Source organism: Eurosta solidaginis, chromosome 1 (genome assembly GCF_040869045.1).
Source record: "Eurosta solidaginis isolate ZX-2024a chromosome 1, ASM4086904v1, whole genome shotgun sequence".
Classification (NCBI taxonomy): Eukaryota; Metazoa; Arthropoda; class Insecta; order Diptera; family Tephritidae; genus Eurosta; species Eurosta solidaginis.
The window spans coordinates 341,533,613-341,557,790 of NC_090319.1; the positions used below are offsets into that span (position 1 = coordinate 341,533,613).

At 34.9% G+C, this 24,178-nt stretch overlaps 1 long non-coding RNA gene across 1 annotated transcript in view; it reads right to left on the reverse strand.

Moving 5' to 3' along the window:
• LOC137244499 (uncharacterized) overlaps positions 1–23,848 on the reverse strand; it is a 290,699-nt gene extending 266,851 nt beyond the window's left edge. The window contains exons 1-2 of the long non-coding RNA XR_010951052.1: positions 23,289–23,848; positions 15,096–15,731 (exon numbers count right to left, since the gene is read on the reverse strand). This is a non-coding gene — a long non-coding RNA (uncharacterized lncRNA). The remainder of the gene's footprint in view (positions 1–15,095; positions 15,732–23,288) is intronic.
• Between the last annotated feature and the right edge of the window lie 330 nt (positions 23,849–24,178).

Here is a 24,178-nt window from a genome sequence, read left to right on the forward strand (position 1 = left end):
GCCCGTAAATTCTTGTAGACAATAATAAAAACTAAGATATATTTAGCTTATCTAGACCCAGAATTGTTTCATTTTCAAAAACGAAATCGAACGCCCACTTTTTCAATATCGAAGATTTCGAAAACTTAAAAAATATGATAATTCACCGAAAAGAACCAACAAGTTCAAAAATAAAAATTTGATAAAATATTTGAAAATGGGCGTGGGACCGCCTATAATAAAAAGAAAAAAATTTCACAGTTTTCTGACTTATTTTGTTTTGCTGATTTTCTGACCGGGTTAATAAATGATGTATATTGGAACAATTTTGTCATCTCTTGTGAAATTTTGTTTCGAGACAAACCAGTTCGGCGTTGGCCGTCATCAGTGTCGATTTTCGTTCTGATCTGTTGCTGTCGTTTGTCCTGTATTTATAGTTCGTAGGTACATACATGAGAAGGTATTGTAAAATTTAATGCTTGTTTATATTTAGTTATGTGTATGTGTTGTGTGGTCATTCAGAAACGAGGGTGGCTTTTACTGATCGATTTGTGTGGCTGAATGAGGCAGGTAAAAGTCGGTAATTTTAGTGGTTTGACCTCTTTTGTGAGTTTGTTGTTTTGGTGCGTTAATTATTTTGAGTTTATTTGTTGTTGTCTGTTTATCTGTTGTACCGGTATGATTACTTTGTTTCTCGTAAACAAGTTTTAAAGCCACGAATATTGTGTCAGAAATTGTGTTTATCTGTTCCTTTATTATTCTACCGTCGAATGTTTTCTTTTTTAGATTTCCGTGTTTTCGAGTACGTTGAGGCGTTGGCCTTTTGCTTGTATGTGAAGAAATTTAACTATTTTATAGATGTTTGCTGGTGACCATTCATTTTCGACCATGTAATTCGCGAAGTAAGACTCTGGTATAATGTTTGAATTCCGTGTTTCTTTGTTGTAATCTCTAATGTGCTCTCTGAACCTCGTTCTTATTTGCGGTCCTGTTTGTGTTATGTAACTATGTTGGCATCCGCAGGTAAGCTTGTATACGCCGTGGCTGGTAACCGTATCCTCTGAGTTAGTGTTAGTTCTTAGTTTCTGCCCTAGATTGTTCGATGTTTTGAACGCTGTTTTAATGTTGTATTTTTTAAAAAGTTTGCCAATTTATATGTTGCTTTTCCAGTATATGTCATAGTCATCCAGGTGTTATGATTTACCTTTTCATTATTTCATTTTGGTTCACCATGCGTCCTTCTGAGCTTATCTACTAGTGCTTTTTTATATCCGTTGTTGGCAGCAATGTTATATGTTACTTCAAGCTCTCTCTTATATGCCTCTTGTGTAAGAGGTTTCTTTCAAATCTATGTACCACACGTCTTCTTGCCGCATTTATATGCTGTTGGGGATGATTTAAGGTATTATGTATTGCGTCGGTGGCCGTTGGCTTTCTATATATGTCATAGTTAAATTTTTGGCAACTTTATGAATATTTATCGTGAGGTCTAGATAGTTGATTCCTCCGTATTTTTCTCTTTCCATTGTAAATTTTATATTTCCGTGCTGCTTGTTGAAGTACTCCAGTAAGAGCTCTTCGTTATTAGTAGTTAAAATGCATATTATGTTATCCACGTATCTAACATAAAACGACACGCCTAATTTACACTTCATCTCCTGTATGTACTTTTCTTCCAGATTTTGCATGAATACTTCCATAAGAATGGCTGATGTGGGGCTTCGCATTCCAAGACCGTTTGTTGGTCTATATATTTTATTGTTGAATTGAAAATAGTGTTGACGTAAAGTGGTTCTTAGCATATTTGTGATTTGCATACCTTTCACTTTTTTTTTTATTATGAACTATTGTTGAGCTAACTATATCCAAAGTCTCCGATATTGGTATTGATGGGTATAAATATTTTATGTCAAAAGATGCCAATTTGCTCTCCTTTGTTAGTTCTACGGTCTCAGTTTTCAAAAAACATGGAATCCAAACATTACACAAGAGTTTAATTTCGCGAATCACATGGTTGAAAATGAATGCTCCCCAGCAAAAATCAATAAAGCATTTAGGGTTATTCACATACAAGTAAAAGGCCGACGTCTCAACGTACTAGGAAACATGGAAATCTACAACCAGAAAAAATTCGACGGTAGAATAATAAACGAACAGGTAAACACAATTTCTGACACAATATTCGAGCCTATAAAACTTGTTTACAAGGAAAAACGTAATCATACAGGTACAACAGACAAACACCCAACAACAAATAAACACAAAACAATTAACACACGAAAACAATAAACCCACAAAGGAGGTCAAGCGAGTAAAATTACAGACTTTTGCCTGCCTCAGTCAGCCACACAAATCGATTAGTAAAAACCACCCTCGGTTCTGAATGACCACACATCACATACACATAACTATATGTACAAGAGCATCAATTTTGACAATACCTGTTCATGTACCTACGAACTATAAATACAGGACAAACGACAACAACAGATCAGAACGAAAATCGACACTGATGATGGCACAACGCCGAAACCGGTTCGTCTCGGAACCAAAATTTGACAAGGGATGACGGAAAATTGTTCCAAAATACGTTATTAAAAGTTTTCATCATAAAGACTTTGGCACGTCCTTTGCCCTTTCTACTCCTAATAAATATATAATTTACGAAAATTTACAAAATCGGTTGGCGACCTCGTCTTTATCGATGGCGTAATTTCGATAAAATGATGAAACTCTATAATTCGACTGACCGAAGAATATTAGTTTAGTTAAATTTTCGAAGCCATTTGAAAAATGTACAACCCTTAAAAGAAATTAAAAAAGTCGGACAGCGATCACGCCTACTTTGAAAGAGAAACATTTAAAGTCTAGTGGTGACAAAAAACTCAAAATGTTTCTGGTAGTGTACTAAACTATACTGATATTTCAGTTTAAGCGTGAAATGATGTAGTAAATTACTATAATTAAAAAATATTTCAAAATGGGCGTGGTTGCCTCCCTTTATAAGTAATATCTTCATAAAAATAACATTTAAATCGACCATTCCTAACTGTGAGAGGAGTCCAATGAAACTAGCAGTTTAAACATAGGTTGGACAAGAGGAATATTGTTGTTAGAGGTGTAGGTTCCATTTTACAATTTAAAAGATGGTTGGTATCATATGGGGATTCCTAGCATGCCGGACATACATTACGTATGTATGTGTGTCGGTGTTTATTCTGGGCAAGTAAAAGTTGTAGTACCCAGATCGAAGTTGAGCCAGAGTGAGTCGTCTCCCTTTGAGTCTCCCTTTGTAATATGCTTTCCTCTTCTCCAAGAGTTGGATAATGTATATTGGTAACAGCGTTCATCGGGCACGATCTAGTTAAGGTGTTTACCGATTCTGTGTGGATTACGCTTAGGGTCTCATTATGCGTACCTGGATCAAATGGTTACGTGGGCCGTTACTGTGTTTCATCACGAAACTTTTATCGTGACCCTTTTAGCAATTATACACTGAATGAGGGAAGGGTAACGTAAAGCAAAACAAAACTACTTTAAAGAGCAATTAGTTATCGACTAACTTTCTCAATTCTTTATTTATACACATGGTAGATAGGATAGTCGATATGCATATCAACTTTGGAACTTCTACAAATAGAGCAAAAAAAATGATGCCTTTAAATTTTAGCGCCTTGAGTGTAAATTGTCACTTCACTAAAATCCCTCTACTCTGTTCTTCTCCTAATCGTGTTAAGAAGTATAATGAGCTACCTAATTGAGCTTGCTAAAGTAATTTATTACGTTATGTTAATTAAATCCTAAGTTTTGCGCAAGTTGCTATAAGTATGGTAGCTCAGATTAACGCCTTTAAAATAATTTAAATCATCACACCATACCAAAAGATCAAAAAGTTCGTTCAAAATTGAGTACGTAAAATTAATAGCAACAAACTGCAATGCTCACCATCTGCACGTATCTAAAATGGCGTAATTAAAAATAATTTTTCCCGTACTTTATTGCCCTGCAATTTAGCTGCTCGCACCCCATTTTCTATTCGCAGCTCAAATGACAACGCATTTCAGAAAATTACGCATGAGTGAAAATTTGCATAGAAAACACGTCGCTATAGCCGTTAGCGCTTATCACACGTCACTTGGCCACAAATTTGATTTTTGTTATTGGGTCTACACACGGCGCTTCTGACAGGTGAGTAAGCTGTGTACGTGTGACTCGCCGTCAAACGAATTTTTTATTTTCATTAGTCTGCTAGAGTCATGTCAGTGCGGCTAATACTAAAATATTTTCGATAACATATCGAAACTGACTTTAGACTCTGACTCACTGTGTTTCGATCCTATAAGAGGCAAACGCAAAAAGAAATACGCCAACAATATTTCAACCCAAAATTTTTCGGAATTAAAATCCCTTCTTGGTTTTACAAAGCTAAAGCTTTATGCTCACATTGAAATATTCTCCTTATTGCCCAAAACTTGATTAAGGTTCCCAGCGATAAAATAAAAAAGGAATAAGCTAAAAACTATTTCATTAATTTATTTTTAAGCAGATATGTGAAACTACTATTTTAAATTAATTTATATCAAGCATCCCATTTGGACCGATTTCCGAATAAAGATTTCTTTCCTTATTAAATTTTTAATGCCAATATATTTTCAATATATGGGGAAATCCGACCAACTTTGGTTTTTTTGAGAAAACAATTTTTTTTTGAAACATGGTATCACGCAAAAATCGTTTTGTTAGGAACATTGAGGGGTAAATTGGAGCTATACTGCATCGCCGTTTCTCGTCTTACATAATACCTCAAAAAGATATAGTCAAAATATCGAGCAAAATATATATAAATTGAGGTCGCAATGTTAAATATACATTTATTTCAACACTATTGTACCGATTATATCGAAGTTTTAATAAAATATAGAGATATATGCAGCTATTAGCTATGTAAAATTTTTTTGTATCGGTAAAAATATAAAACCGAGTAACCGCCAAATATTTTTTACAGCAAAGTTTGCAACACATTTATTTTAACACCTATCTACCGATTGTTTTGAAACTTTAAAAACGTATAGATATATGAACGAGGTATATTTAGGTAAAAAAGTTTTAATACTCGAGATCCGGTTTTGTAGATATTGATAAAAATATTAACCTGGAAAACCTTAAATTTGTTTTCTTATTTAAACACTTCTTAACCGATTTTGTTGAAATTTTATCAGGATGTACATATCTATGTGGGGTATATTTAGGTAAAATTTTGTTGATACCCGAAACTCGGTTTTAGAGATATCGGCAAAAATATCAAACCGGGTAACCGTCAAATATTTCATACCCGTTTGTTAATTTTTTCTCCACACCACAGTAGTTCACCATTAATTGCCTCATCTTGGAATATTTACGCAAGGAAAGTTATTGGTGTTTGTACATGGGGCAAATATACGAAATTTTCGCCAAAAATTAGCAATCGTCAAAAAGTGTAGAAAAAAAAATTTTTTTTTGTTAAATTTTTGTACCACATTTGTGTTTCTTTTCATTTGCTTTTAAATAAAACTTGTTTAAAGAAAATTAAAAAAGTTTTCTACACTTTTTGCCGATTGCCAATTTTTGTCGGAAATTTTGTATATTTGCCCCATGTACAAACATCAATAATTTTCCTTGCGTGAATATTCCAAGATGAGGCAATTAATGGTGTGCCGCTGTGGTGTAGAGAAAAAATTAACAAATGGGTATAGGCTCCATTACCGATACTTAGCATAGACTTGACTTGGCTTGCGAACTGTCACTTACAGTTCTGTTAAATGAACATTGCATGTTACTGATTACTCAAAACTTAACTTAACTTAGAAGTCTGTTGAATTTTGATTTTCTATGTAAGTTCTAAGTGACGTTTACATTTTGAGATGCCATTTGTTTGTTTCCATTTCATTTTGACATTTTGTCATACAAATTGACATTTATTTAAAAATAAATTTCAACGCTGATTATGATGCCAGATTTTATGCGCCAAGTGGAGTATAATCGTGGCTAAGTTGCCAAGTTTACGCCAAGTCAAGTCAAGTCTATGCTAAGTATCAGTAATGGGGGCTTATGAAGTGATAAAAGTAAAATTGTAGCTGCGCCCACAAAAAACATGCTCCTGAAAAAAATTTACGCAACCCATGCTTCAACTTTTCTGCCTCTACCTTCAGAACTGAAAGGGGCACATCGAGTTTGAAGCCCCTGGTATTTTTAGTCCCTGATAGGCTATTATCGTGCATAATCCAAATTGCAAAGCTCAGTTGCCTCAAAAAGCTATAAGCAAAAAACTGTCAATATTGAAATTGTCAAAAAAAAAAGTATCGCAACTTTGATTGATGATAGTTTTGAGTATTGGAGGGGCACATTAATTTTGCTCATACTTTTAGAATCTCCGTCTCAAAGACAACACACAGTTTAAATTCCAAAGCGTTTCAGCAATGCCTCAAAGTTTGATCGAAAAAATTAAAAAAAAAAAAAAAAAAATCAAGAGTATCGCTTGAAAAAGTGTAAAAATCAACTTTTTTTACGTTTCGAAGTTCTGCACAAACTTACTATCAACTTTCTTCATTTTTAAAATCATCAGATCGGATATTCAAAAGGTCGGTCTTAATGTCCTTGTGCTTTTTTCTGGCCTTAAGTCTTTTGCCCGTGTATAAAACCCGAGTATCCAAAAAAGTAAAAGATCTTGGGATTTGCCCATATACATACAGGTGGCGAATGTTAAAAAAAATTTTCACAATAGCAAACAGCCTGGGTTACTTGTTAAATCACTGTTCGGTTACTTAAATCATATGCTCAATAGAGTTTTTCAGACATTTTTGTAATTGACTGGTATTTTGCATTATTTTAATATTTAAAAATGCTTACTTGACTGGCTGCCAGTAGCGTAACTATACCATCTGGGGCCCGTGGCAAATTCTTATGATGGGACCCTATCAATAAAAATCATCACGTTGTACTCAGTTTAGTTTTAATAAACTTCGAGATTTTCAGCGTACTCAATTACACGTTGTATATGTCCCACTAATGGCTTAGTTACATAACCAGACTAGTCTCCTAGAGTTCCATAAGTAGGCTTTTATCAATTTAATTTTGAAAATGATCGTTCAGCACTAGCTGTAGTCACATGAATTGTAAGAAATAACGGTATTGTAGTGCATACTTCATGAAAGCTGCAAGACATAAAATTATTTTTTATTATTAATAAATCAGTAAAGCTCTAATATATGACGATTTTTCTATTTCGTCTCTGAAAGTGGGTCGAAAACTCAGAATTTTTCTGATGATTCAGACATGTCTTTTTTTTATATATCTCAACAAATTCTAGACTTTTTTTAATAGATCAGTGTCATTTAAACCTTTAAAGTGGAAGGCTGCAAAACACTGGAATTTGAAGCAATTTTATTCATTGGAATTATATGCGATTTCAGTTGGTTTAAAATGATGTCCAATACTCGGTAATATATTGTGACGAATATCAGTGACACTAAGTCTAGTCTGATGCAAAATAAATGAAGCCACAACAACAATAAAGCAGTCAGTCACTTGTATCTACATAAACGAATCAATCATTATATCTACCAAGCTGGTTCGCTTTATTACCCTATATCGCGCAATCGATTTTTCGATAAAAAAAAAATAATTTTCGAGCCTGCAAAATTTACGAATTTGTCTCATAGTTCCTATCCCACTTTAAATTATGCGATAAAAACTTTAAATTAGCAGTTTTCAAAAAAATATTTATAATATATATCCCACACAACGGAGAGGATTTTCATCATTTTTATCGAAATCGATTTTTAGTCCGATTTAGACGATTTTTTCAGACAACCATCTATGTCCAATACGTAAGCTTGTAGTAAAATTTGATATTGCTAGCTGTTAAAATGAGGCAGAAATGGGGCAGAAATGGCGAAAACCCTCTTATTGAACAATCGATTGTATGGGAGGTATATGCTATAATGGTCCGATCCGGTCGATTCCGACATATGTCTAATCCCCCATCAAAATATGCCTGCTTACCAAATTTCACGGACGGAAAGACGGACATGGCTAAATCAACTCAGCTCGTCCCCCGATCATTTTGTATACTTATTGGTGGGTCTAATGGAAATACATAAAAAATGATTTGGAGACTTGAAAATGAAAAAAATCGATTTCGACCGAAACAAGTCCCAAAAACCAAAAAAAAAAAAATATTTTTAAAAACTGTTGATGCCAGCGTTTTTATCGCATACTTTTAAGTGGGATAGGAACTATGAGACAAATTCATTTACATCGGCAACACTTTTGCACGTTTCTGAAGAAACCCTTAAAAAATGGCGAAAAAATTAATTTTTTCACCAAAACACTCCTTCAAAACCCAAAAAATATTTTTTAATTTTATAGCTGGCAAATAACTAGTAAATTCTAGAATTAGAAAAGCCTAGAAATACGCAACGAGGAATAGTATACAAGCATCAACAGTTGAGGCACGACGAATCAGTTTGATTTAAGCAAGCTATCAGTTGCGAAGTATAAGTGTTATTGTGAAGTACTTTAATAAAGGCCATTTTGCATTATTGAAAAGTGGAGTTATTTATTCAACAGTGTAGTCATTCGAACGTTAGTAGAAGGTTGCAAATAAGCGAAATTGCACTAAATTCGTTACTGTATGTTCACTTTGAACAAACTTTTCGAATCTTGGAGACGCTCGTCTTCGCAAAGCTCATCAAAAGGGACCTGGCAAGCTTTAGAAAATTAAGGGGTGATGGACCATTTTTCTGCTACACTACTCGCTTCCAGTTTTAAAATTTAAAATTCATGTCGATACCTTTCCAATTCTTCTAGACAAATTTTCGAACGTTTTAAGGCATTTGAAAGATCGGTGGCTTTTGATTGAAGTGCTTTAAAGGTTACACCGGTAGTAAGTTGGATCTTGCAATAGAAAATTAATAACAAATCAAAATTATAGTTTCCAATCTTCTTTTTGAACGAAACAGATATATTTTTTTCATTTGGCTTGCAATTTTACAGAATGTTTTCGTAAGATTCAACAAACCGAACTTTAAAGCAAAAACAACATCATAACGTCCTGCCCATCTAAAAGGATTTAACGTTACTGCAGTTGAAGACTCACTTTCTTTATTAGATACATATAAAACTTTATAATATATTCCATCTTTTGATAATATGCCCAAAAAAAATTTTTAATTTATTAAATTGTGTCAAAAGAATTTTGCATATCAATAACCTATCTCCCGTGTAACGTGCACATCTCTAAAAATTAATCAACATTTTTTGTTTAGTTTGGTTGAAATGCTTAACGATTAACTTGGTCTTGCCTAACTTTGGATTTTAAGCAGAACTTATAAAATATACTTTTCAAATAATATGAAATTCAAAGTTACAATGTAGAAAAAAATTTTTTGAATTCGCGACGTCTTGGGCCGGGGCCCTATTGGGTCGGATGCCCGTGGCATTTTGCCAGCACTGCCATCCTATTGTTACGCCACTGCTGGCTGCTATCATTTTCGCTATTCACTAGATTTTATAAACGAATATAAATATTTATGCCGCTATTACTATTACGGTTTACAACTCAACTTACTTGTGTTGTAATCAAAACAACTCAACTTTCAGACAACTCAACTCTTGTTTGGTATTTCGAATTACAACTTATTTCAGTTGAAGTTGAATTGATGCTGCCAACCTAAAAGAGTGATTACTTGGCAGATAAATGAACAGCTGATCAACTTGTGGCTAAAATTTAAGCATTTGCAAGTGATTTTTTTATTAATGCCGAAATGGATATTAGCATAGATTTATTTTATAACGACGAAAATTTTGGTGACACAATTGACATGTCGCGAATAGGGAAAAAATTCCGTGATCCCTCCAATACCTTGAAACTACCAAGCCCCTAGTAATAAAACGTTTCAGTGACAAATTATGAGCTTCAATGAAGTTTTTTCGCAGATTTCTAAGTTGCTTTCGGTTAAGTAGGGAAGCATTTTGTTTCGTACTAAACAAACTGAAGCACCATTACTGCAACCGCATTCTAGGGACGGCTGTAACCTCGTTTCAAATTATGCACTGCACGCTGATTCCTTGCTGGAGGCAGCTATCAAAAATGCTGTGGAAATGTTTTAAGTGTTGAACTGAAAAACATCTATAGTTTTTATAGAGGTTTCAGATATTATTGAGGAGAATGTTTGTGCGATAATTTCACCTATTTTGGCTTCATCCGAACTGCGGCTTGCCTCGTCCATCTTCGGGATATCGTTCCATAAGGTCTTTAAGTTTTTCAATGTAAAATAATATAAAATTTGTTTAAATTAATTTTGAAAGGCTTAATAACCCGCTTTCCATTTTTTTATAATATTTTTTCCAAACAATTTAAAATTTTCTGAGACAACTGCTAGTAAACAGTTGTCAGATTTTGATGTCTTGGATAACTCACGAACACAAATTTGTAAACGGTAATGTCACAAAAAGTTGTAAGTCTAGACAACTTCAACCGACATTTTCTTTGACAGGTTGAGTTGTAATCAGTAATACCAAATTGCAGAATTTCAATTGAAAGAGAGTTGAGTTGTAAACCGTTATAGGGGCATTAGTCTGATTTTCTATAGACTTATTTAAAAGAAAAGTTCGTTCGAAACACAAGTGGGCAATTCATGGCTACCCAATTTATTTAACGCGAGCAAATATAAACAATTTTCTTCCGTTCGCTGGCCAACCATGACACCCACCCCTGTAAGCCTTATTTGAAAGGTGCATATTCACTTGTAGGAATTCACAATATTTCACATATCAATTCTCAATAAACAGACGAACTTCAAATAATTACTAAAACAAAAAGAGTGAAGAAAACATGAAAGGAAATCTAGGTTAGAGCAAAATCGAGCATTATCGGGCCTGTTCTGGATTTCGATTCCGACGAATTTATTCGGAATCGAAATGGATTGGTGTTCTGAATATCGATTCCGAACAGACTTGGTCGATTTGAAAAGTTTTGCCTCTCAGCAGTTTTGCCTCTGAACAGGAATCGAAAGTAATTAGCCTATTAAGCACAGATAATTACCTTATTTTTCCCACAAATAATTTTTATTAAATTATTCATTTTATTTGAAAGATTTATAACAACTTTTTGCTGGACTATTTGTTTATTTAGTATAACAAATCTTAATTTGAAAATTCCTATCAAAAATTATCTAAGCTAAACAAAGCGATTCTGGTCGAAAAGAAACCGACGTGTTCTCAATTTCGATCGATCGATTTTTGCGATTTTTATGCACAATTTATGTCTTGCCTCTGCATTTCCGAAAACCATTCGTGCTGGAATTTTTTTCAAATTTCGAATCGAATTGTTTCAATCGGAATGATTTGTTTCAATCGGAATGAGAACACCAAAAAGAACTCGACCCGGAATCAGCCTCGTTTTACTTTTCAAAACGAGTCGGAATTCAGAACAGGCCTGAATATTCTCAGGTGTATGCTTTCATAAATATATTTATTAGAGTGGTTAAAAAAAATGCACTTTTTAGAAATTTGCAAAGGTTACCCCCCAAATTGCTCCTTGTGAAAAACGAAGACACTAAATTTTTTATTTTGTGAAAAAAGGGATTTTACAGGTTGCGCTCGTCGCTTTTATAGAAAAAATCGTGGCGATCTCAGCTTTAATATTTTCTTTAAATGTCAATTTACAAGAAAACTAGTTTTTTTTGCATGTTAAAACTAGTGTTTTATTCGGAAATAATTAAATAAGTTCACAGCTGCCTTGGATGCTTAAAATGAAGCTTGCGCCTAAAAATATGTTGCGAAATTTAAACCGTTGAAACGAAAACGATGAACTGACCACTTCGCGTATTGTTTTCGACTCAAATTCAATACTAGGTGATACATAATATCGCTGATGACGTATGTCAGTTTTTCAAAATTTACAATGGCGGACCCCAAATGGCGGCCAATTAAAAAAAAAAAAAACAAATAAACTAATAGAATTTTTTGGAAAATCAGTATTTTGATGTTCTACGTCCATTGATTTTAATATAATAACGGTCGTTTCCTCATGTGAGCTTTAAAATTAATCGGTCCTATAAACATGAATTTTGTATACAAAAATGCTTTTATCGGACACATAAACATTTTTTTATATTTATAAATGTTTGGGCAAAAAATATTCACCGCCTTATTGAATCCGAAATTTTGAAAAACTGATATCGGATTCAAAATCAGCTCTCTCAAAAACCACCGAACACAGAATTTCAAGAGAATCCAAACACTTTAAAAAATATTGACCGCCTTATTAGATTCAAAATTTTGAATTTTAAGAAACATCGTATTCAAAATCAGCTGCCACATAAAATCCCGCGTACAAGTTAGCAAGAGAATCAAGTCAATTTCGAAAAAAAATTGTAGTATTATGTACCCGGTAATAGTGATTTTGTACCCAAAAAATACGCAATATAAAGTGAGCAACTAGGCCAAAATTATTTTTTTGTTTATAGCTGCTTCGGCCGTTTTGGTACTAAAACAAAAATTTATTATTTTTTCATACGTACGCGTTTCGATACGCAATATAGTCAGAAATATCGTTTTAGTTCCATCGATTTCAATTTCGCAACATACTTTTAGGTGCTACGCTCGTTCTACCTGTTTAAGGATGCGCCGTAAACTAGTAGGAATATTTCCAATGAAACACGAATTTAAATTTAATTTTCCTGTGCTCTGACATTTAAGGAAAATATGAAAATTTAGAGCATATCGATTTTTTTATAAAAACGACGAACCTCCAAGATCACTCTTTTACCAAATAAAAAAGTGGTTGTCTCTTATTTGGACGCTAACGTTTGGGAATTTCCAAAAAAAAAAAAAAATTTAACCATTCTAGTATAAATTAAAAAAAAATAAATAAATGTAAGGCGCGATTACCTCCGAAGAGATCTAAGGCCGCGCTTCGCTTCCAATTTGCGTCGTGCTCCTCTTGATTTTTCCTACAAATTGGCTGAACGCGACCTACATGTTTTGTGCCGACTCCGAACGGCATCTGCAAGGAAAATGAGTTTTCCTTGAGAGCTTTTCATGGCAGAAATACACTCGGAGCACTCGCCAAACACTGCCGCGGGGCCACCCGGCTTAGAAAAATTTTCTTCTAATTGAAAAACCTCATTTCTAAAATTTTGATGTTGCTTTGCCCGGGGTTCAAACCCAGGGCATACGGTCTGGCAGGCGGAGCACGCTACCATCACACCACGGTGGCCGATACATTTAAAAATAAATTTGGAGAGCACTAAGTGATAATACAATACTCACATATGCAAATATCGTTCTCTAAGAAGCTATTAAATAATTACTATCATTGAAAAAATGCCGTTATAAAATCTCGTTAATATTGGCTGCTTTTTGTTCAACTTTCGTATTAAAAGTTGTGTGAAGAATTTTATTGAAAGAAACTGACTTCGACATTGTAAAATTTTTTTTTAATCTTTGCATTACCGTACCTAGGTTGGTAATGAATTTAAGTGTCAAAACTATATTGGCAATTTTGTGATGGTTATAATTTTAGACAAGTTTAAAAAAAAGAAGATATATACATAACCTCAAATGTGGACAAGACGAAGTAATTGCTGTCATTCAAGAAAGAATCGGCGCGCTCACGCCTTGGCAGCTACGTTACGGTTGACAGATATGAAGTCATGACTACGAACGATTTCGTCTATTTAGGTATTGATGTTAACAATACCAGCTTAGAAATCAAAGGGAGAATAACTATTACCAACAATTGCTACTTTATACTTAGTAGGCAGTTGAAAACTAAAGCCCCCTCCCGCCCAATTTCAGTCGACACCGCTTTTTGGAAGCAGAGTAAACTCAAGACCTCCATTGAGCTCGCAGAGGCAGGTGGAGGAAAATATGACCTCCTTAGGTGTGTGTGTGTGTTGTAGTGATAAGGTTGCTCCCCGAAGGCTTTGGGGAGTGTTATCAATGTGATGGTCCTTTGCCGGATACAGATCCGGTGCGCTCCGGTAACCCAGCACCATTAAGGTGCTAGCCCGACCATCTCGGGCCCTTTAGGCCATCCCTCCCTCCCCTCTACCAAGTTCCATGAGGAGCTGGGGGTCGCCAGAGCCTAGCCTGTTAGTGAAACAGTATTCGCCGCGGAGAGGTGAGGTTGACAATTGGGTTTGGAGAAGCTATATATTGCGCTGGCAACCTGAAGGGTTGCGCTACACAGCCCTTGAATCTGGTATTTTAGTCGCCTCTTACGACAGGCTACCTACCGCTGGTATATTCTGACCCCATAACCCGCTGGGGGACCTCCTTTGGTCCTCCCAATTGGCGTCAGCTATCGCGAAACAGCGAAAGCTTGCGTGATTTTTTATGGAACGGCCAAAATTAGATATCCGATTAAGCTCCAATTAATGATGAATGATAAATTTCTTAGTAATAATTTCTACTTTTTCTTTTCTTTCTAAAAAATAACCATGCACGCGGAGTGCAAAATTTAAAAAAAAATATACCTCCAAAACTTCTTGCAATTGTTTGAAATTCCAATTAACCCAAGAACTATTGAGCAGAAAATGCTGGGGCCGACAATTACAAGCAGAAAGTGCTTAAAAAAATTCGATATTATCATAAGTATAATTTACTCGCCTGTTTCAATTGAACTTTCGACGAGGCTTTTTTAAAATTCCATTAATGAAAAAAAAAAGTATTAAATGAAATGAGTTTTCAGTGTACTAAAATTAAGAAACATAAAATCACTCTCCCAATATGTCGCTTATGCTTAAGGAAACAATCAAATAGCACCTTCCCAAGCAAATACTATACGCAAGGGAAAGTGAAATAAAATTGAAATAAAATGCTGAGAAACGTTGACACACATGTTTGAACAACAATAACAACACACCCATATCTTCACACGCACCAGCGCTTGTAACGCTTATACTTAGAAAGCTAAAGGAATAGAATGCTTATACCTCCACAATTCTTTTAAAGCCAAGTAAAAGCACTTTGAATAGCAAATAAGGTACACACACTCACACATGCAAGCAATTAAAAAAATAAAAAATAAGAAAAGGTAGTATTTTGCTAGTTGGTATATGAACACTTACCCGGCAAGTGAGAACAGCAACTTTCCACAACAACAGTAACAACAACTACAAAGTGTACAGCAACTGCGGCTGCTTATGTGGTTATTTAATCCGCGCACGTTTACCGGCAATATTTTACGACAAACACGACGATGCACGTTGAAACACGACAAAGGTAAAATGCAGCAGCAGGCCAATGCTAACTAAATGTGACACAACTTTAGTGTCCTTCCGCGCCTGTGCGATGGTGATATTTACAGGAAACCAGAGATACAGTGGACGCTACTTGCAATGAACATTTGGGTTTTGGTAGTAACTATGTTTGTAAATATGTTTGTAAGTATGTAATGTTCGGTATGCAAGACAGGTGCCGCTTGACATGTAAACCGAGGAATTTACGAGATCACTACAGCGCTGCGAGCTATAAAGCCTTGGAACAAAATAGCAATAGCACTTTGAAGATAAAATTGTGCAAAATATTTGTAGAAAATTTTAGTATTTTATTTGATATTTATGTTTGTAAATCACTTAACTTTTTATATTTTCTGATACAAGACCACATTAAAAATGCAATATAAATGCATGCGACTATTTTAATGCATCAGAGTGAGATAATGTAATGTAACGTAATTGCTTGTCACAGATACTTGTAGTTATCTGATTAGAAAAGGAAGTGGAAGGGGAGAAGGGTTTAAGTAAGTAGCAAAGAAATAGCAATGATATAGTTAAGCCAGCAAACTATTTTCTTTTTCTGGTAAAATAAGTTCGCAATTTGTATTTAATTACACCAACACTCAATTTATAAAAAGTGGTTTCCACATTTGACCAGACTCAGCCACCTTTTATCACCTTAAAATTTTTTATTTAACTTATAGGGGAAATTAAATAGCCGGGCTAGGATCATGTATCATTATTTATAAATTTTCTCTTTGCGACAAAATAATCACTTTGTTTTATTAAAAATCAACCAATTACACACAAACGCGTTCTTACCCCTGAAAAGACAGGAACTGGTGCGTATACGTAATTTTTTTTATGATAGTAGAACCGTCACAAATGTATATCGAGGAGCCTCGAGGCAGCTTCAGCGCAGATCATACGGCCATTGTAGTGTGAAATAACAAAAAATAATTATATACGGCGCGATAACCTCCAGAGAGATTTTAGGCCGAGCTTCTCGTCCGAAATGCGTTGTGCTCCTTTTTAAATCGGCGGGACAGGGTCTACTTGTTTTAGGTGACTACGAACGGCATATGCAAGGCAGACGAGTTTTCACTGGGAAGCTTTCCGTGGCAGAAATACACTCGGGTGCTTCTCAAATACTGCCACTGTAGTATGGTATCAGCAAATAGTCAACGAACAAGTTACCTCATTCCGTAGCTGCGCTTCGAAGGTGCACTTAGAGTCAAAATAGAAGTTGTTGGTTGGCGCACGGGTGTCCAAATGGCAGACGAAGCAATAAACGTGTACACCGATGGTTTCAAAGAGATAGAAGGAGTGGTATACTGTGCTGATTTGGAAATAAACAGATCACATCAGCTGCCAGATCACTGTAGTATTTTTCAGGTATAAGTCGCAGCCGTAACCAAAGTATTAGAAATACTGGAAGAAAGTAGCTCAAACTGCAGGGGCCTCAGCTTTTATACTGAAAATCAAGCGGCAATTAAGGGAATAATCTCTCATTGCACAGTATATGGAATTATGTTAGGGCGTAAGCAATTCCTTGAAAAAATTGGGATAGGGAGGAGCATACATCTATGTTGGGTCTCGAGCATATGGGAATAGATAGGAATGAACAAGCGAATAAGCTAGGTAAAAAGGGCGCATTGCTCCTAGCTTCTTCTATAAACACTTTAATCAGAATGCGCAAAATTAAAAGAAGATGAAAGTTGCATATGATTGACCGATCAGGAAAGGCGTAAAACCAAGTGCTAGGCTGCCAAGTGTCGAAGATCATGTGCAGGTCTTACAACTTCAGACTAAAAGACTTTCTCTTATTGATATTACAGAAAAATTTCAAAGTTACAAAGACATGTTTCTGCATTTCACTTCTTCATCTGCTAGCTTCTCGGGAGGTGAGTATTGAACTGGAATCTCCAACATTCATACCAGTGTAACGGCAAGAGGTCTTTAACCACTCAGCCCAATGAATTCCCCGCTGCTTGCTTTGCAATTGGTCTCTAAGTATTGCCTTTGTTGGTATTCCAACAAAGACCAATTTCAAAAGAAGCTTGGTCAATGATAGCAGTTATAGGAATTGCGGGTTTGAGGAGAAAACGATCAAGCACGTTTTGTGCTCATGGCCTGCGCTCGCCAAGCTAAGGAACTGCAAGTGGCATTGGTCTTTAAAAGCTTCAAGGTAATTGCCGTTAATGACCATTTTTAGTAAAGTGTGAACAAAATGATATTTAGGGGTTATTTTGAGGTGAAAATGTTCTACAAAGCTGATTTAAAAAGTGCAAAGATTGCCTTTTTCTATTGTCGCTGAAGCTTCGAAACCTTACCATTTCTTTTCAAAATAGCTATATGTTTTTTAACAAATCCGTACTACCAAAAAATACGGGTAAAGGTGCGGTAACGTAACATCATTTTTATATTATTTGGTATAAAGAAATGAGGGTTACGTGCATACACACTTCAATGTAAAGCTTATATAACCAAGTAAAAAAAAATTGATAAAATTAGAGTTTGAGAAATTTATGCTCGGAAGGCACTTGGAGCTTTAAATTGTATATGGGGTATTCCATAGCGAGGGTAGGACATTTTGACTCAAACTTTAAGTAACTTTCTTCTAATTTTTCTATAAATTGATATTTTATAGACAACTAGAAGACCCGGCAGACGTTGTCCTGCCCTAAATTTGGTCTATCTGCATATATTTTAATAAGCTTTTTCCGTCTGACTCTGCCTATCCCTCTGTACTTTTCCTAATCCTTTTATTCACTCCTCTCTTCGTCTTTTTCACTTCATCTATCTCCATCTTTGTCTCATTCTATCTCTTTCTCAATCTCCTTCTCTCTTTTCTCTTCTCTCAATTTCTTCTCATTCTTCTGCATCTCTTATTGCCTGTCCCAGAGGGTGGTATGTATTTTATTCCAGTCCCAGTCCCACTCCGAGTCTCAGTCCCTGTCCCACTCCGAGTCTCAGTCCCAGTTCGTCTATGGATAATATATTACTCTGTACTAAAGCACTAATCAACAGCTTTCATTTGATATCCAGATTGTATAAACACTGTCTACGCATTCACTGGCCCACGTTTTGGCCTATATCTCGAGACCCTAGTCACCCAGGGGTATGAAGATTACAACTAAAGACTCTAATGCCATATTACCTCTAAATCGCGGGCCCCCTCACAAACCCCGCCCCCACCCTCTCGGCGGGCCTGGTGATATGCTATACTTGATATCATTCGCTATAATATTTTTTATTGATAAGCAGGTTGTTTAATTAAACACCAAACAATTACACGGAAGTATATCCGTACCACCTGAAAATATGAGTGCCACTGCGTATACGTAACATTTTATTATTACGTATAAACAAATTAAAAAATTTCCAATAAAATAATATTGCGACTATAAACTGAGATATAACCTATCCTATCTCTCAAGTTAGAACAAACTACACACGGGGTGTAGAACAAACTAAAAATTCGTTGAGTTGTTTAGGAGTCCATCGCGCCCAAAAATGTTGTGACATGTGCTTTTTTATATTAAGATTTATAACCATAAATGAGTATTTACTTTTCCTAGGGCCTTCGGAAAGTTGAGCCTGATTTTCAAGACATCTGTACCAGAAAGCATTAAAAATTGGTTTTCTGCTGTGTTCACTACGCTCTTTCGACAAAGACTTATTTTTATTACAAAACATCATATAAAAAATTCTAAAGTGCATATATTGTCTTAAAAATTTTATTTAACTATTGGAGGAAGTTTTATTTGCGATTTGAAATATTATTGTTAAGCTGTATTAGGTTTGCGAGACTTTCCATATACAAAATATCTGCACAAATTTGAAATCTACTTTTAGGAAAGATTAAACTGCATTGGAGGTGTAAATACTTGTGCTTGCACACGGTATAAGAAAATGTTCAATGAAGATGAGTTTTTGTGCCAAAATTGCGTATTGAATTCGCCCCAAAAATGTTATTATCGTAACTTTACGCAAGAATATATCAAAACTGGAAATAAATAAAAAACCTGATTCCATACTCCGATTTAGCGCACATTCCCTGGGTCTGGACTCTTAAAAATTTTGTCGGCCTGTTATTATACAACTGGTGTTTTTAAGATTCCTGTTAAAAGTTTACAGAGAATTATGAAGGTAAGGTTCGGTTTTTCAATACAAGTTCAACTAAGTTTGTCAGTTAAACCACCCTAAAACAGTTCCCTTAAACTGAAGTTTAAGCTGAAATTAAGCTGCCGATCTGGCAGGGTTGAACTCTAGTAAACAAGCAAAAAACGCTGTAACTCAAGTTGGGAAAAAAAAAACAGTTCTCAACTTGTACTCAACTTGTACTCTAATTGGATTCAATTGTGAGATTCTGTATAAATTATTTTAATTTATAACGTTTCATTAATGCTACAAACAACTTATTTATTTCTCACAATAAATAAATGGCTTTAAAAGTGTCACCTTTACAAAAAATCCTACCCCAAAGGCGGCCTTAAATTGTAGCTGAAAATTTTTCGTAAGTTTAACTTTAGTTTAAGCTTGACTAAAGTCAAGCAAATTTATTTTAAGCTTAGCTTAACCAACTACTGAAAAACTTGCCTCAGGACGATCAAATTTGTCTCTCCTCTAAAAGTATGCAGTACTTATATATTTTATTTCATTTATATGCAATTTATTTACTTCGTAAATGGTTGCTTTCTGGGAAAGTATTAAAGTTTTTCCTTTCCATTGCCCCTTTTGTAAAATTTGCAAAAATATTATCACTATATTCTTTCTAATTAAATTTTTTGTTTAGGCCCGGTTTTTCAGTAGTTTATTGAGCTAAGCTTAAACTAAGTTTACTTAAACTATAGCCAAATTTAATTTCCAGTTAAACTACAGAACAATTTTTTAGTCACAGTTTAACGCCGTCTTTGTGATGAACTTTTTTGTACGGCAAAATTGGTATTTTATTATCTCAAGATACTGGCTTCTTTTACAAAACAAACATGGAAAAAATATTTCTCTAACCATTAGGCATAAAAGTATGTCTAGTTCTGGTGTTGATATCTCCAGTTGATATCCAAAATTTGATATATTGTTGAGGTGTAGTTGAAAAAAAAAATCTTCTGGAAGGTGGTACCACCGAGGCCAACAGCTGTCTATTTTGACAGATAAAACCCTGGTTAGTAGCACAGTAATAAAGCGTTGTAAATAAGAAATAAATTAAATACTTTTTACTCTATTTTCTTGAAAATACTGTAGCATCTTACATTTGAGTCCAATTCGGGAACCTCACTTGAGTACAAGTTGGAAACAAATTTTTTTTTTTTTTTTTCAAACTAAGCAAAAGCATTTTTCTTTTATAACAAATTCCACTTTTTGCTGATAGCGCTATGATTCCTAAATTGGGTCATTGTTTCGAAACAACTCTTGATATTTTAGAAGCATTGCAAACAAACGCAAATAACTGATTGATTAACTAGAGTCTTCAACTGACACTAGGGAGCTCGGAGCGGGCGTGCATGCTTGCGTTAACCGGGCTTAGTCACTCGGGAGGTCGGGGTTCTTCTGCGATCCACCCTAGTATGAGCACCTATATATAACCACAATATTTCATGCACTACGCGGAACTAAACCGCCTAAAGACAAAGAGTCAGAATAAAAAGCAAACAGCGCACAGCCCGTTTTCGTTATTTGCTGTACTAACTAGCATAGTAGAAACGGACGGACTTCTTACAGCAGTGAAATGAAAAAAAACTAAAGTGAAAGTCGTAACACACAACAAAAATAGAACTATGCCGAAAGAAAGGTGTGCATCAACCAAAACAAGTAAGGACGGCACGGCCGAAGACTTCAAGCCTTTCATGAATGGGGCTGAACAATAATCTTATCCCATTCGTAATCTCCAAATAATGCGCTGTATAATGTAAGGAATATACAGTGAACACATGTACATACCTAAACGATTTTAAGATAAATATAAAAAAAATGGAAAAAAACCCCCTTATCTGAACGATCAGTTGTATGGGATATATTATATATAGCTCCGATCGAAATGACTTTTACAGGAAATCTATGATATATTAGAATATATATCACCAAGTTTCACGTTTTTATATAGGAAACTAAGGGATCGGTTGTATAGGATATAACTATATATGGCTTCGATCAAAGGGATTTTTTCAGGATATCTTCTATGATATATTAGAATATATATCACTGAGTTTCACGTTTATACTTTCTAAATTGCGCTAGGAATGACCAAAATCGTCTTATCTGAACGATCGGTTGTATGGGAGATATATGTTATAATGGTCCGATCCTACCTGAAACGACAAATGTCTAATATAATACAAAAATACATCCTTGTGCCAAATTTCAATGAGATATCTCAAATTTTGTGGGACTAGTTTGCGTTCAAACAGACAGACGGACGGACAGACGGACATGGCTATATCAACTCAGTTCGTCGCCTTGATCAATTCGGTATAGTTAATGGTGAGTTTATCTTCTATATTTCTCAACGTTACAAACATCGGACCAAAGTTAGAATACCATTTCATGTTCATGAAAGGTATAAAAATGTATACATCAGCGTGTGGAGGAGATAGGTGTCATTATTCCTCTGAATGTATTCACAATCCCAACTCTACTTTGTATTGAGAGTGTCTGGCAACTCTCCCATACTGTTTGTCAGACCGACCGCTTAAACTCATCTTAAACTTCAGTTAAACTAGACTGGAAAACTGCAAAATATATTTTGCTGACAAACTGAGCTGAACTTGAACTGAAAAACCAGGCCCTAGTTATATATGGCTTATATCCACCCCTAAAATTATGCAAGATTTTTTTTCGTTTGAATGCGGTAAGCGATTTCAAAGTTTTTTGTTTTCTTTTTTTTTTTTTTTTTTTTGCAGGGAGAACTAAATATTTTGTCGACGTCTTGCATATTGCTAATTCTGATTAAAGAAAACTGCTGAAGCACTGCAAAGTCTATTTTCAGGAGGTTTTTTGGTAGTGTTCAAATCAAAATGCATGTTTTCAAATAAATTTTTTGAAGTTCATTTTAATACAAAAGCATTATACCTTGTTATACATTAACGTCCGTAAAATTTCGCCTAAATGTATGCCATGGCTTATTCCTTTACTTTTATTCGTACGTATGTACGTGTCCTATAACTGCGAAAAATCGTGCGATCCATCCCTACACAGAGTGTTTTGATATTGATCTATACTTTCTACATTTGGGGTATAATTGATCTACCTTAGTCCGTTTAGATTACAGTTGGGATTAGTCAGTTCGAAATTTATACAGCCAGTTTTAAGAAATAGTAAAAAAACGGCAATGAAAAGATCAAATAAAAAAATGGAATTTAAATGGAAACCCTAGAAAATATTTGAGCTAACATAGTCGGGTATTCGTTATTCCTAAGAGTCTATCTCCTAAATATATACCAAGTATAGCTTCATTAATTTTAGCAGAGGTTTAAGCTTATACAAAAAAATTTTGTGTGCTCTTAAGTGGGTTGAATGTTTTTCGAAATATTTTTAAGGAAGAATTTTTTGAGCAGAGGTTTAATTAATATTTAAGCTGCTGATAACGTGCAAGAAGTAAAGAATTCCTTTCAGCGCCTAAAAGTATGCTCTCAATAACGGTTTTAATATAACAAAATCAAACACAAATTGCAGCTCACGTTTCTTGGGTAGTTAATATATCCCTTTTCCCTTCCTTCTCTTACAACAGTTTTACCCTGATGACTTCAAGCTTCGCTTAAATGTATGCCATTTTTTATGCACTCGCACTATGTAGCTTTTCTGTGTCACATCTAACAACGTAAACATCTTGCAAGTGAATATTCAACACATTTTATTCCTCTACAAGTACAAGTACAAGTAGTTGAATTCTACTCAACGCCTAAAAGTATGCTCTCAATATCGGTTTTAATATAACAAAATCAAACACAAATTGCAGAACACGTTTCTACATGTACATATATTCAGAGATCCACCCTTCTCCCACAAATTGTTGCTATCTTCAACATAGACGCTCGCACTTACACATGCAGACGTGTAGCCACTACACTGCAAGCTAAATGATATTTTTAAGTATTCATGTCGCAGCTGCTGGAAGTTGATTTGTTGTTGTGGCAATTAATAAGCGCACAGCACACGCGATATCATAAACGTGGAACAAATTTTTTTTTTTTTTTTTTTTTTTTGAAAATGTATTCACATTAGATTTAACTAATTGCACATATGGCACTATCTTAATATTGAAAACCGGTTCGCTTTTAGTATCACGATTTATGCATTACGTTTAAGCCAACTGCGCTCACTGACCTTTCTTAAGAAATCATGTTGTGTTTTGCAAAATGCATGCACGCACAAACAACAGCACACTTTAGTCAGCTTAATAAGCCGTTTCTTATTTTACTTTGTTATTACTCCGCGTAATTCTTTTTATAAATTTTAATATAACACCCGAAAATTCAAGTAATTTAGATCAAAAATACTATAAACACTACGAAATATCCATTTTGCACGAATGCAATGATAGACGAGCGCGTGAATTGTGTTTATACGATATTATGACGAAAATACCAACAGACCGAACCGAACCGCACAAAAGATCCTTTGAGACTAACTAATAAATGCAGGGACAAACAGAGCATTGCACACAACACTGATTGTGTATTTGTACGTTTCATTTTCACTTTTATGGTTGGCAAATGGGAACAGCACCAATTCTGTGAGTAAGCAAATAATATAATAAACAAAATACAAAAAAACCACAAGCAAGAGAAGTAGAAGCTGTGGCGACAGCGACTGTAGTAGCAGCAGCGACAAGTGAAGTAACAAAGTCAACAACAACAACAACAGATAAAATAAACGCAAAAGCACTCTCAAACTCCAACAACTACATCTACGCAGCATCAGTTGCAACTTTA